We start from the raw sequence: 10233 nt of genomic DNA, 5'->3' as shown, positions 1-10233 counted from the left end.
GTGCTTGTTACCAAGTTTAGTAGGACTCGGCACGTTACTGGGTAGAAACAAACCATAAATTATCGTATTTATGACATGCATTACAGCACAGAATTGCATGCCAAATTCTTATGACAGGCATAAAAGAATTCTTCAGAAATACTGCTGTGTTTGGTGCCAAAATTGGCGATAACTTATAGTTGTCTCAATTTCCACACCTGCACATTCCCTCGGGCCCCCAAGTTTGACTGACCCCTCCAGGAGTGGAATTTGGAGAGCATCATTTGCCTGTGGGGGGACTGTGGCTCTTTCACTGTATCCTGCATTATAAGCATCTAGAAATCTAGAAATCCAGCCCTTGCCAAGACGTGACTATGGTCGTGTGAAAACACGGCCTGTTTCTGCATGTCCTAGAAGGCGGCTGAGGCATGACAGCCAGGTCCCTTCACCTATTATGGTAAAGGGCGATTTAAAGAACACTGAGAATGTGTGCAATGGGATATATAGTCTGGAGTTCAGGTCAGGGTCTAAGATGAGATACAGTCTTGGAGGACATCAGTGAATAGAAGGTATTGACATCCATGATATTGGATGATGTCATTGGAGTGATAGTATAATTTGTACAATGCAAAGGGGAAAGACCAAACACAGACTTGTGGCACTGCAATATTTTAAGGTTATAAAAGGAAAATTTAAAAGGAAAATTAAGAAGAGTGGCCTGAGAGGTACAAGGTAAGCCGCGTTAAAGTGATTTGGGGGAGCCAGATGAAGTGTTTGAAAGAGCAAAAGTCAGCTCTGTTAGATGCTGTTGGCAGGCCAACTAACGTAAGGACTGAACCATTAACCAGTGGGTTTGGCAAAATGACATTGCTGATGATATTGACCAGGGAAAGTTGGTAGAGAGAAGGTGAAGTCTGATCAGAGTGAGTTTAAAAAAAAAGAGACAAGATGAAGCCTTGATATAAAGAGAAGTAGAGATGCAATGTTAGCTGAAGGTTGATATAGAGAGTTTTTACTTTATGATAAGGGAGATTACCGCATGTTTTTAAGTGATTGAAATGTTTTATTAAAAACAGAAAAAAATAGTAATGAGAGATAGAAGATAATTCCCTGACAATGCCCTTGAGTAGAGGAGATAATGCAAAGCTTGTCTGTTTCCTTTTTCTAATGTATAAAATCAGAGAACAGTGTCTCTGTGGCATAGCACGTTTCCCAGCGTGGGCTGCAGCCATGTCTCCCATCCTACAAGCTTCATTGCAGTGTGATCTCGTAATGACCCATCATGAGAGGAAGCCCATCGCCATGGGTTCCGTATCTGCTCTGACCAACAGTATGCAGCGGGAGGTACACTGTGCAAATCGCAGGCATAGCCCTTCCTTGGCCTGGCAGCATCCGTGTCCTGCCTGCCTCTCGGAACACTCATTCTTGGGCAGCTCCAGCCCAGAACCCAGACCCCATGCTGTGAGAAGGTCAAGCACATCCAAGCACACCATTCAACAGTCCTGCTCAGCTGCCAGCCAACCCCCAGCATCAGCTGCCATCGCGTAGGTGAATTATGTCAGAGGTGCCCTCACCTGAGCTGTCAGAAGTCTCCAGCCACTCTCAGACCAGCAGGAAAGACAGCAAGTGAACAAAATTCACCGGAGCCCAGACAGCCCCCAGAATGACTAGAAAGGCAAAAGTAAGTTACGACATGAAGCCACTAGGTTTTGGGGTGTTTCGTTACATAGCAACGCGTGAGCAGAACAGAAATGGGCAAAAACTGGAAGCAGGTGACTGTGGAGCTGGGGACTGCTAGTGGCACCTGGAAGGACAGCGAGCTGCCAGTCCTTAGAGGAGGCCGCAGAAACGTGGTGTAGGCCAATGGAAAGTAGAGAAAGAAAAATGGTTGCTAAGAGTAACATGGAAAATACAACGTACAAAGAATAATCGGATGTGTTTGGCTAAAAAAAGGTTGTTTACAATGGTGGAAGTACACATTCTTTGTCTTTTACCACATATGATAATGTACAAATAGAAAGACAGAAACTAGAAAAGGAGCTGTTCAGCTTCCCAGAAGAATTTAGAAGAAAAAGTAAGAACACAGGACATCTTAGATTAAAAAATAAAATTGTTTCTCCTAACCAGCCTTTCCTGACAGCAAAAGTCCACCAAAAAAAAAAATGTCCAGAGGATAGAAATAATCTCAATGAATTTTATGTGGTCATAAAATTCATGGATAAGATTCCAGAAAAAGAAATATGGAAATTTTTCATAGTCCCCCTCAACTGTACAGAAAAGACTTGTAAAAAAGTTAGGAGTGTTTTCTCATAGGACTCCAATGCTGAGTGCAAGCCAGAGAGTTGTTTGTGTGACTGTTTTCTAATAGACCAAAACAAACCTCAATAAGTTTTATTTCAAGCCCATAATACTTATATTAACAACTATTATTATTATTATTTCATCAGAAACACTGTCTGCTTGGACAGGAGTGGACAGAAATGGTCCGACATGGAAAGGACCTTCTCAAAAATGGACCTGGCTGGCGCATCATGGGGGCAGGGAGCCGGCTGAGGAAGCAACTCCTTTGCAAACACAGCTGCATCTGTGGGAAAAGGATGGATGGCTCAGAGGGGAGCCAGGCGCCACGAGAAGGAGGCGGGAGAAGAGCAGGACTGGTCCCAAGTCCAAAGGGGGGCAGCAAGTGCCCACTGGGCTTGAGAATCGCTCCGGACTAGTAATTACAATGCACCTCCCGATTTTCATGCTTCTAACAGAATGCCTATTGGAGTCATTCTCCCCTCTAGTGTATGTTTGACGTGTGTAGAGTGGATGATTTTTATCTCTGGTTCAAAGTCCCTCAGATGGAGGTAAACTACACTCAAGATGCTCATCCACAGGGTCACCCCAGGAGGGTCACCAACATGTGGATCTGATTGGACGTGGAGCTGATGCTGTGACTGATGGGTGACTGAAGATCCTGGATTCCTCGGCGGAGTGCTGAGCACAGTTTGCCTGTGAAGATACGTGAATTGTTGTAGAAGAATGCATTTTGTAAAGATGGCCCCAGCAATATCTCCCACCCCGCATACTCCTCTGCTATGTGGCCTTGCCAGTGTCCTGGTGAGAGGTGGAGTTTATCCCTCCACTCCGTTGAACTTGAACTAGCTCTGAGTGCTGTGGCTAATAGAATTCTGCAGAAATGATACTTGGCCAGGTTTAGTCTGTGTGCTTGACTGGCCGAGGAAGTTCTGTCTTCCTTGTGGAATGTTTGCTCTTGAGACACAGTCTGTCCACATCTACACCTCATGCTATGAGAAGCCCACGCCACGTCGAGAGGCCGTGCATAGACACTCTGGTGGCTCCAATGACCCGTATCAACTGCCAGTCACGTGAATGAGCCATTGTGGACATCAGCCTAGCTTAAGCCTTCCGAGGACTTTCTGCAGTATTTCCAACCCTGCTGCAACCACATGAGAGAGTCTTAAGTGAGAATCACCAGCTGAGCGCAGTCAACCCGCAAAATGGTGAGGAAAAAAAACAGTAAATTGTTGTTTAAGCCAGTGAGGTTTGGGGCAGTTTGTCACACAGCAATGAATACCTGAACAGTCTCCCCTTCTGTCGCAGTGATGGGTAATCAGTTCATGAGTGCAGAATGCCTAGCACAATAGGTGACACAGAGCAGGCCGTTAATACATGTCCTTTCTTTCCTTTTCAGTCAGAGAAGGCTGAAACAAAACCGAGTATGATATCAGAAAAACTTGAAACTATTCACAGCTCTCTCTTAGCATCTAGCTGCTGCTTGGGGTCAAGTGAAAATTCCCCCAGTCTAAAGATAAAACCCCAAATTAGAATATAGTTCTCCAACTTTTCCTTCAACATGTAATGCCACGTGATTTTATGAGTTCAGCTGTGGAGACACCATAGCCTATGATAAGGTCCGTAAGGAGGTTTTCAGATAGCATTGGTCTCAGAGGCACTCTCAGGGTACACGGCACATGTCACATTCAAGGACAAAAGAAACACGAATGCACAAAGAAATGTACTTTTGTAACACAAAGGAGACGTTGGTCCTGGGATAGATTGAAAAAAAAAATCTAGAAGTTGGGCGTGACTTGTCATTTTCTTGCTATAAGTAGGGCTTATTTATAGGAAGTAAAGGTGTACTTGACCCTGTGTGACAGTTCAATGTGAATTTCAAATGGGACCTTCTGTCCCCATATAGACGGTTCCATCTGCCCATCAGTGTGGCAGCCGCGCGTTTTCAAGATCATGACCCTCATTATCTCATCAGTTTGCCATCCACAAAGTTAGCAGAACAGCAAAATGCAAGTCCTGAAAAACAACGTTCCCCATTTTGTAGTACTTTCTCGGTGAAGACTGGAAAAAGGTACTCTCCTTGTTTGCACCTCTACACGCTAAAGCTTATTTAGATCAGGTTCTACGTATGAAGGAACCCCCCCCCACACACATTCCCCCAGCCAAAATCAGTGTCCCCACTTTTCCTGCATGATGTCTAGAGTTATTACGTATTTACACCTGTGAGTGAAAAGGCAGAAGATTCCTGGTTAGGGTGAATTAGTGCACTTGGACTTCAGACATGGGAGTGTTTGCACGCTCTCTAGCAGATCGGGACACTAGGGGGCAGCAGAGGGCCGTGTTCCTGAGAAAAATCTGCCTGTCAGAGCCAGTCCGAGTCCCCGCCCTCACCTGGCTGAGCCCCTCGGAGGCCTGGAATTCCTGATTCTTTCTTAGATTGGTTCCTGTTCTAAGGGGTGCATTCAGTTTTACTTGCTCGTTCGTTCGTTCGTTCGTTCGTTCGTTCGTTCGTTCGTTCGTTCGTTCATTCATTCAGTCTTTATGCACTTGCCTTCTGTTTTCTGGCCACAGTTCCAGGCGTTGAGCCTACCAAGTGCATTTGACTGAGTCCTTTCCCTGGACCAGAGACCCCGGCTCAGGCCTTGCCTTGCCGAGCCATTTGCTTAGCTGCATGACCTTGACTCGGGAAGTTCCTGCGTGCAGCCTGGTTGTTAGCATTCCCTGCCTGTCCCACCGGCGTTTGCTTTGATCAGAAGTGATACTGACTGAGTCATTATTGAGTTTCTGATGACTTTATGGGGTAAGGAGGTTGGGGCGACTACCACACTCTATAACTCGGAGTAGGAGCTCAAGTCATGCCTTTAATCAGCAAGCATTTATTAAGTAAGTGCCCTACTGTGTGCAGCAGTGACCCAGGCAGACACAGGACCTGCCCTGATGATAATTAGGTTCTAAAGTAAACTGGGAACAGTGAGCAAGTGCACGTAAGTGTGTACTGCATCAGAAGGTGACGTGCTATGAAGCTGAGCCAGGGAGGAGAGGAAAATCATTGCTGTACTGCTGTATTGATAGTGTTAGAACGTTATCTCCATAATAAATTGTTACTGATAGCATGGGTTTAGCCGTAGATGTGGAACTCCCTATTAACCCTAAAATCACAGAGTAGATGTGGAATTCGCCCCACACCAGAGGGCAATATGCAGGTGGGTGGGTGATGGAGACAGAGCATGTGAACTTGACCTTGAAATGGTAAGTAGGAATTAGCTATGCAGGAAGTAAAGTGGGCCTGGGGCTGTGGCATCTGAGTAGGGAGGACAGCGGGGAGGATGGCAGGGAGGACGGCAGGGAGGTGTGGCAAGGTCATGTGTCCTTAGGGCTGCGGGCAGCGGCTGTGACGGGCTGAGCAGTGGACGGGGTTTGTCCTGGGAGAAGCAGCAGTTGGTCTCACAGTGACTGGACTCCTGGTGTCACAGGTACTGTGCAATGTGATTAATGCATGGATTCACCGAAGGCTCATCCTGGCTTTATGAGGCAGGTACAGCTGGTAACTGTTTAACTATGGTTGGGCTTAGAATTTTTCGACTTTTTGATGGTGTGAACGCGATATACATAATGAATTACATGAGCTGTTCAGCTCTTGATTATAACATCATCTCTGTGTTAGACGATTTTGCCTAGCTGTCGGCTCATGTAAGTGTTCTGAACATGTTTAAGGTAGGCTACGCTAAACCACGATGTTTGGGAGGTTAGGCGTATTAAATGCATTTTCAAGTTAGAGTATTTTCAACTGATGATGTTTTTATTATCGGGACATAACTGCATCATACGACGAGGAGCCTCTGTATTGGTTTTCTCATTGTCAGGCAGGTTTGACCTTTAGCTGACGTATCATAAACATAAAAGTTACATCTCTACACAGCGCTTCCTTAACAGGAAACCTGTATGTTTGCCATTGCACCCCATCTGTCCAAAGCAATCAAGGTGCCCAGCTAGTGGTCCCCCAAGTGGCCTGATTGACACTCCTGGGTGTTAACCTTGGGCTGTTTGCATTCCTGTGTTGATGGCCTCAGAGCAGGCCCTGGTGTGTTACCAGGAGCTCCCCCCCGCAGGCCTGCTGCAGACTCCTCCAGGACAGCTTACTCCCACCTCCTTTGCACCTGACCTTCAAAGCAGCCTTGATGCCCTGAGTGTAAAGAGAATCTTAAGCAGGGAGCGTGGTGGTGCAGGTGGGGGTGAGGGGTTGGGTAGAGAGGTGGGGGGTGGGGAGAAGACAGCCCCTGGGAGGAGAGGGGACCAGGGGAGGGCATCCTGCAGCGGAAATGGAAACAGGAAATTGAATGGGAGGAGTTGCCTTGTGCTCTTGATCCTTGATTCACTTCTTTACATATTGTGTGCTTATCTATTAAGTGTTATTTGTCTTAAGCCCAAGGGACAGTGAGACAAAGGGACACATTTTCTGTCTTCATGAGCTTACAGCCTACCAGAGGAAACTGATGGGTAAATAGACAATGATGATGTCTGCTTGAAAACATTTTTTGCAAAATTGAGCATTTCTGTAAAACTTAATTATGAAAGCTTGATACATTTTTTTTTAACATGCAAAGTGGTGGGACATGATAGTATCTCAAAGGTCCATAACAATATGACACAAAGGACGCATTGGGCTGACACTGTGACATAGCAAGTGCGCCAGGAATATTAGCGACAATAACTGCTGTTATTAATATTGTTTGTTGACAAACACATTATAAGGCAAAAGTATAGAATCCTAGAAGAAATGAAACGCACTGACCTTATAATAACCATTTCCTGTAAGGCGAGAACAAGAGAAACAGACTTAGGGAAACATACAAAGAAAAATGTACCTGTAGGGTTTATTTACTGAATTATGTATTTAATTAATTTTGTTTATTTAAAAAATCCTGAAACAAATGAGAAGGTGAACAATTGTTAATTTGACAAGGGCACAGGGTGTTTCTTGTGTTCTTATATTTTTATTATTTTATATGTTTAACCTTTCTTCAAAGTTAAACTCACACAACAATGAGTAGGATGTTGTAAGTTGGGTGACCCATAGTGGGGACACCTGGATTAATGTGGGGTTTTGGGGGGTGGGGCTAGGATCAGGCAGGGGAATGCCTGGGAAGTTTCTCAGGTACGTGCGGAAATGAGAATTAGATCTGGAAGAGGGATGGAAAAGATAGGCCATTTTTGAGCACCTACTCCATGCCAATCAGTGTGCTGTTGATTTCCCATTTACATTTACCATTAAAGTAAGTTCAGACAAAAACAGAACTTACTTTAATGGGAAATGTAGAAACCAACCCCTCACAGAGCCTTGTCCCTTGAACTTCATTGTAAACTGGTGGTTCTTAGCTGGCAGAAGTTTTGAACTTTCGGAGACACTTGACAAAGTCTAGAGACACTTTTGGTTGTCACCCCAGTGCCCCTGGGGGAGAGCACACCATCAGTAGCTGCTCAGTAGGGGCCAGGGATGCAGCTCAACTCCCTACAAGGCACAGGGCGCCCCACGACAAAGAATGATCCCGCCGCAGAGGTCAGTAGGGCAGAGGCTGAGGAACTCGGAGTGAGCGCCGTCCAATCAAGAAGCAGGATTCCTTGGCCTCTGCACAGACCCATGTGCCCCTTCCCAGCCATAACCTCCCTCCGCAGATCCCGCCCTGCGTCTTCCTGGCTTCTATGAGCATCACCTTGCTCGTCTTCAGCGCTCCCCACCTGGGTGTGTATCTGTGGGTGTCTGGATTGACTCCGTGCTCTTCTGCTAACACGTTGACCACCGCATCACGACATTGCAGTTCACCTGCTCAGTTGCTGCCTCTGTAACGTGGGGATTCTGACAGTGTTCATGTCACAGACCTCAGTGTCACATGAGTCGGTGTGTGCACAGCAGGCGGGATGGTGGCGGGGGCACAGGGGCGGCCTGGGTGTTTGTTAGTTTTATTGTGTCAGGGTATTTCTATCATCACCAGAGGACCACAAGTCTCTCCGGGTAGCTGATCACTCTTGTAACGTACGTCCCGAGAGCACTGCTCTGCAGCTGCCACCATAGCCTGGGCGGCGCTTTCACAGAGAACTAGGAACGTGCCACGCCTGCAGCACAGGTCGCACAGCTCTGGCCTCGGAGCCCACTCCTCAGCCTGGCCCCCATCCCAGCTTGGCCTCCGCGGGCCCCTCGGCCTCCCCAGTCAGCACCATCTCTGTGTCCTTTGCTAGGACAGACGGGGACGTTTTGACTCATTGGGATTTTTGGCAGGAAGGGAGCAGATAAATTGGTTTCGACCTGAAAGAGGCTCCCCATTGTGCAAAAGCTGTGGACTCCTCCAAGCTCCCTCTGGTGCTTCATCCAGCCTCCGGCCATAGTTTGACGTCTTCCTATTTACCTCTCACTGGCCACAGGGGCACCTGTGTCATGAGAGACCCTTTCCCCTTTCCCGATGTTCTTGTCTGGTGAGGCTCCATGGGATTCCTGGCAACCTTTCCAGGTCGTCAACTTTATGTGAATGAAAACTTTGCTTTGTTAGGAAGGGAGTGGGGGCCATGGGGTCACCGTGTGTGGAATGACTCCCTGTCGTGAAGCTCCGCCTGAGTGAATTAGGTGACCGGGCTTCCAGCGGAGCCGGTTCATCTCCTCCGACCCACCTCCCACACTCCTCTCCCAGCTAGCGTTCAGGAACTTTCAGGTGGAGGCTCTTCCGGCCTTTTGAGGCAGCAAAACAGGGTGTAAAGGATGCTGTGGGTGCCACCAGAGTCCCCCATTCAGGAGAGAGGCATTCGTTCTCCCGCCTCTGGGACTGTCACCTGCCCCCAGCACAGCGGAGTCCTTCCTACGTGTCACCCTTTGCCCCCATGAGCTGCCTTGCTCGTCCCATGTGATGGACTTTCCAGAGGCAGCCCACGACAAGGATGGGACGTTGGGGTGTGCGGCCCCCTGCCCTTGCTCAACCTGACAGTCACCAAGGGCCGTCCCCGCCCCCGGGCTCCAGTGGCACAGACTGCGGTCTTGCTGCCACCGCATCGCATCACGACGTTGCAGCTCACCTGCTGTCCCCACTTGGAGCACCGCCACTCACCTTCCCTCACTCAGACCCAGTCTCTCAGGGGACTCGCACGGTGGTCCCAGAAAGCAGACTGGACAATGGGACGTTGCAATCACCGTCCCCCGCCACCCCCCGCAATGGCTGGCACTGTGGATCCTGTCACTGGTGGCAGGCGAAGTAAGGACAGCTCCAGGGACATGGGCACTTGCTACAGCTTCCATCCGTGGTGACCTGGGTGGGGAACCAGGAGAAGGTAATGAGCTTAGATCCTTCTAGATCCAGATCTAGCTCTAGGCACAAGATCTCAGGCTTTGGAGAGGTTCCGGGGATGTGATGATTAAGAGGATGACAGAACTGAGGAATTAAATGTGTGTGGCTTGGAGCAAAACACAATGAATGGCTGGGGAGGATGAATCACTGATGGAAAGCTTTGAAAGGCAGATGGCCTCTTAGGAAAGATTTGCATGTACTTTGTCGCCTACTGCAAGCCCCAGGGCAGAAGAGTGAGGCATCCGGGCCTTAACTGAGCAGATCTCAGACTTCCTCCCTCCTGCCCTGCTCCTCTACAGGTGTTGATGCTGCACATTCACCTCCATCACAGAACACCTGGAAGTCTGGTTAAGCATTGCTACAGGCTCTAGACCAGCCTGCCTGGGTCCAAGTTCATCATTGCCACTGATTATCTGTATGACCTTGGGTAAGTCAGTTAACCTCTGATGCCTCCTTTTCTGCATCTACTAAATGGAGATAGTAATGCCTACCTCGCAGGCTGTTCTGAAAATTGAATGAGATGTAAGTTAAGAAGCTAGCACACCGTCCACTACACAGTGCAAGCTCGACCTGTTCACTGTTACTACTGGTGCTGGTGGTGTGGCTCTAGAGCACATTTGTTTAGATT

This window comes from Hipposideros armiger, unplaced genomic scaffold (genome assembly GCF_001890085.2).
Source record: "Hipposideros armiger isolate ML-2016 unplaced genomic scaffold, ASM189008v1 scaffold_574, whole genome shotgun sequence".
NCBI lineage: Eukaryota > Metazoa > Chordata > Mammalia > Chiroptera > Hipposideridae > Hipposideros > Hipposideros armiger.
Note: the sequence above shows the minus strand (reverse complement) of the source record.